Here is a 6,038-nt window from a genome sequence, read left to right on the forward strand (position 1 = left end):
TATCTTGTTTGAACCCCCTGGCAAATATGTTATTTCCCTGTAAAATGAAAATCCATACAAAATTGGATTAATGTTAAAAATCATAGACTCTTTAATAAAATAGGCACAAGAACCGAGGTACACTTAGTTTATTTAAATTGCATTATTTAAGTGCTCATACTTATGTCTACACCTATAGACCTCTGAGCTACATCAGCTATACGATACACTCTAACCACAGGAACACTTTTTATGGATGCATATGCACTCAGCTTACAAATAAATATGGTTCTAGTTGTGATGAAATTTTGATCTTCCCCTATATTTCAGTCACTAGAATACTCATCTAATCACGGATGCAGGAATGCTAGTCCAGTTTAGTGGACAGTGCTTGTTTCAGTTTGCATTGTTTTAAATCGTCTGCCAGACAGCTGAATAAAAAACGCATTATCAAATACAAAACAAACCCCGCTTACTGTGATTTCGATGCCATGTAGTGTTTTTAAAATCAACAGCCTACTGAAGAAACCAAAGTAAAATGGTAAGTCATTTATGTATGTTACTATTTATGAGCTCACAGATTTTATCCTTGCTATACACGGAGATATCGGCTGGATCCCAATTCAGTATCGGCGTTTGATCAATATGGCGAGATACTGGAATACTCATTCAATAAGACAGCAGTCGCATCACCAAATTTGCATTCAATATGGACTACTTTTCTACAGTGGCTAGAGGTAAAGGGGCAGGGTTGAGATCTCATAAACATGTTTAACCCCGCCGCAATGTTGCGCCTGTCCCAAGTCAGGAGCTTCTGGCCTTTGTTAGTCTAGTATTTTTTTTTAATTTCAGTTTCTTATGTACAATTTGGAGTTTAGTATTGCGTTCATTATCACTGAACTAGTATATATATTTGTTTAGGGGCCAGCTGAAGGACTCCTCCGGGTGCGGGAATTTCTCGCTGCATTGAAGACCTGTTGGTGACCTTCTGCTGTTGTCTGTTCTATGGTCGGGTTGTTGTCCCTTTGACACATTCCCCATTTCCATTCTCAATGTTAATATGATCGCTGTAAAAGTAATTGGTGTTCTAAAGTTAAGGACATATTATACATGTACCAGTTTGAATAAAGATATTTATAGTGATTAAGATAATAACACAATGCTGACTACTGTATCCCAATTTTTGACATTTTTACCTATTATGTCTGTTTGCTTTGTTCACACATTGTTGTCAATAAAAGCTAGCTATTAAAACAGGTTTTATCCATCGTTTTCTACCTAAGAAAATGTCTGTACCAAGTCAGGAATATGGTTTGAACTTTTGGTTTTGCGATTTTTGCGTAGGGAATTTCCGTTTAGAATTTAACTCAGAAGTTGGTATTATTTATCTTCGCTACCCAAGGGTTACGAGAAGGGGAGTAGATCAAACCATTTGTTGTCGAAGATGGGTATTTTTGTTAATTTATTTTTTTGCATATTAATTCAAAATATTTTACGAATGATCCTAAGATAGCCAAATACCATGTTTTACTGTTAATTTTTAGCTGCCAATCCAAAAAAAATCGAAGATAAAACACAATAATTGAACAAAGTTTAACACCAAACTATGAGTAATACATACACATAGCTTCTTTACAGAAATCCTTTTGGAACATTATATATAGCTGTCTTATAATTTAATTTTTTATTATGGTTAATATACAAATGTCCGGCGCCTCGTCCGTCTGTCCGTCCGTCCGCCCGTTCTTCTGTCTGTCCGGCGTCCACATGTCGCACCGTAACTTGAGAACTGCTTATCTAAATTTCATGAAACTTAAGATAATTATTTCTTATGATGGTCAAACGATCTGTTTACTTTTTAGTGAAAATTAGATTTATGATTTTTGAGTTACGGGAATTTATAACTAAAACAGGGGTGTGTTTTTTTCACATGTCGAGCCGTATCTCAAAAACTATTTATGATTATTGCGTAAAACTTTACACAATTCTTAGTTATATTAATCTAAAGATCTGTATGATTTTTTGGTGATGATTCAAAATTATATTTAAGATGTTATGAGTTTTGTTGTAAAAAGAAAAGGGGGTGTCATATGTCGCGCCGTATCTCAAAAACGATTTATGAATGATGCTAAAAACTTAACACACTACTTAATTATATTAATCTAAAGATCTGTCTATTTTTCAGTGGTGATAATTCAAAATTTTATTGAGTTATTGTCAAAAACCATTAATGACTATTGCTTAAACTTTACACACTTCTGAGTTATATTAATCTAAAGATCTGCATAATTTTTGGTGATGATTCTAGAGTTATTGAGTTTTTTTGTAAAAAAAAAAGGGGGGGGGGGGGGTTCACATGTCGCACCGTATCTCAGAAACGATGTATGATTATTGCTTTTTAAAAAACTTTACACACTTCTTAGTTATATTAATCTAAGCATCTGTATACTTTTTGGTGATTATTTAACACTTTATTTGAGAGTTATTTTTTGGGTTAAAAATGGGGGGGGGGGGGGGGGGGGGGGTAACATGTCGATCCGTATCTCAGATACTATTTATGATTATTGATAAAATTTCATCCACAAGACGACGGGCGTATCACTCGCTCTCGGCGCAGCTGTTTATTTATATACTGATACTTTATCATATTGATACTTTGTCTTTATATTGATACTTTATATGAGTGAATCAATATTAGTACCTAAATATGCCATTCTTAATGACCGGACAACAGTATCGTAACTATGTCCCTTCTGAATAAGTCTGTTTAAAAGTTTTGTCTTTATATGCTGATACTATGGTATTATATGCATATACTATGTTATATATTGAAACTTTGTCATTATATGCTGATACTTAAATACAACGATTCTTTGTTTGATATAAATAAATCAAATAAAGAAAAATAAATCTTATGTTTGTCTTACTTCTTTAATGTTGAAGTGAAAGGTTTTCTATGGCAAGCCGTTCTCTTCAAAACTATGTTTAAACCCTTTTTTCGAAAAAAAAATACACACTGAGATTAAAAAACCTAAAATAACACACTGAGAAATCGAAATTACACACTGAGATTTCAAAAAATAAAAAAACACATTGAGAATTCAAAAGTACACACTGAGATTTTAAAAAGACACACTGAGATGAAATAAATTGAAAAACACACACTGAGAATTGTTAATTACACACTGAGATTTCAAAAATACACACTGAGATTAATATGCAAATTACTAAGGAATATTCATGAGATGAATAATTCAACAGATTAATATCTTGATCTCAAGAACTCTTGTCATTATAATGAAATGCGATTCCTTCAACCAACATTCGTAATAAATTTCAAGACTTAACATCGCTCATATTCATAAGTTTGTTGCCTATAATTCAGATCATTACTACCAGTAATTAAACAGGGGTCCCTTTTCAAAAGTCTTCCAACTGTTTCCCTGATTTCGCTAGTTAATCTTTTATATTTTTGTTACGTTTATATGCTATTTATAGACACTTGAGTAAAAATTTCACTTTCACTGCATTCTTTTGCAGATTGTTCCAATGTTTTCTTATAATTTTAATAAAGTTTTTCACCATTTTCAAAAATGGTTATATTTTGTAATAAGAGTAAGTGGGTATTTTTCTTGTTCTTGTATTTTTAAAGTTTTTTTTATTAATAATTTGGAACCAAATCGAAGGACTAACGAGTTCTGTCCCCTTGTTGTTTTAAGCTTGTAATAGATTCAGATTAAGTATGCTAATTAGATATGTGCGCATAGAAAGTGCGCACAAATCTCAGTGTGTAATTTTAAATTCGCAGTGTGTAATTTCAAATTCTCAGTGTGTGTTTTCAGTTTATTTATTCTCAGTGCGTCTTTTTGAAATCTCAGTGTGTAATTTTCAATTCTCAGTGTGTAATTTTCAATTCTCAGTGTGCGTTTTTCATTTTTGTAATCTCAGTGCGTCTTTATGAAATCTCAGTGTGTAATTTTTAATTCTCAGTGTGTAATTTTCAATTCTCAGTGTGTAATTTTCAATTCTCAGTGTGCGTTTTGAAGTTTTTAAATCTCAGTGTGCTTTGTTGTAATTCTCAGTGTGTAAATTTTTCGAAAAATGGTTTAAACATAGTTTTGACGAGAACGGCTTGCCATAGTTTTCCGTCTCTGTCAAATCAAAAATGATTAATTTTTTTTTGATCTGTGATATGCTATTCTACTATGTTTAACCACATTAATTCATAAACAAAAATGTATTTAAAAATGAAATTGATAATACTTACATTCTCAATTATAATGAGACCTTACATGTATGCCAATAATCGCATCAAATCACATCTGTGTACTGAATGTACACGCCTAGTACATATACTATGCTGCAAAACAAATGGTGATTAAGGTTATTGAAAATCAGTTTTTATGTTTTCTATGTTCCAATGAGCAATGAATTATAACTTACCAAACTAATGCAACTAAACATCAGATCAAACATTTTTTTTTTGCTGTTACGTTTTGATACCGATTCAACCTGTTGATCGTAAACCGGGAGACACAAACACATAATTGCGATCCTTCATGACGACTGAAAAGGATATTACCTTTTTTTTTTGGCTCAGATCCTGCACAAGAAATCAACTTTAGATGAAATTGTATGAATTTCCAACCATGTTTAATAAAAAAGAATGGCCTATATTGAATCAAATAGTTCGTCAGAAGAGGCAAACCGGTAATAAAAATCATAGAAAAAGACAGCAGCAAGATGATTGATGTTTTGTTTGAATGACAATATATATCAGTTCCGTTTGACGGGCATTTGTTGGAAAGTTAATAGTTATCAAAGGTACCAGCATTATAATTTTTATATACGCCAGACGTGCGTTTCGTCTACAGTGACGCTCAGATCAAAATTGTTGTAAAGCCAACAAGTACAACGTTGAAGAGCATTGAGGACAGCAAATTCCCAAAAGTCTCCTCTTTTAGTATACTAATCTTGTTCTTTTATTCTTATTGTGCAATCTTCATATATGAGCTTCCTTCGAAGTAATAAATTTCGCAATTTTTGGGGACCTTTTTTTTTGCTAAAAAACATAAAATAAGTGTAAAATGCATTTTAGTTAAAGTGTAGGGGCTGGACATTTTTGGTGCCGTATTCTCTACATTGATTGTCTATTATAAAATGATTGAATGGATCCAAAGCTATGTACTATTTAATATATTTGAAGTGGTATTTGTCAGTAAAAAATGGACATGGGAAATTCCCGTTTGTTGTATGGTTAGTTAGCATAACTTTACAGATTTCTTGTTGTGAACAAGATATACGGCTATTCAATGAAATTTACAATACGACCGACACGAAGAAAAACAAACAAGAACTTGATTTTTATCATTTGAAATGTTTGGTTGAAATGTTTCACCCAACAATGGAAGGCTCAAGCGAGGGGTACAAATCAACCAAAAGGCTACGAATGAATCAGAAACGAAAATGAAGTTGTGAATAACGTTCGACCCATGGAGTCATATAGGCCACACCCAGCAGGCCGGTTGCAGTCGGGCTTTGAAAAAAATATTCAGTATAATGAGTATATCAGTTCGGCGGAACAGACCTTCCGGTCAGATATAGGATTCATATGCAATCCTCCCCCCCCCCCCCAAAAAAAAATACGCCCGTTTTTTTTTTTAGAGTGTAATAGAGTATAATATTCTGTTGGGTGGAATTGTGATAAAGAAGGCAATACGTCCTTGCTCAATACTTTGAAGGCGTCATCCTTAGCCTAAACATGTGTTACTGTAATCTGAATTTCAAAATGACTGAGTGACGGGTTTTTTTTCGACGTACTTGTCAACTCCACCGTAGCGAATCACATAACTTTGACATAATCAATAATATATTACAGTGAATACGAGTAAAAAATATCTTTATAAGTGGAGAACTGTCGCATTAAAATTAAATACACAGCAAAATTCATGAAGTCTAGTCTGATAATAAATCATTTTATAAAAATAAAAAAAAAGTGCCAGCAAAGGGGGACAGGGGCGTACACCCTCTACCCCCCTCTGAATCCGCCACTGTCAAGA

The sequence above is a fragment of the Mytilus edulis genome, chromosome 9, assembly GCF_963676685.1.
Source record: "Mytilus edulis chromosome 9, xbMytEdul2.2, whole genome shotgun sequence".
Lineage (NCBI taxonomy): Eukaryota > Metazoa > Mollusca > Bivalvia > Mytilida > Mytilidae > Mytilus > Mytilus edulis.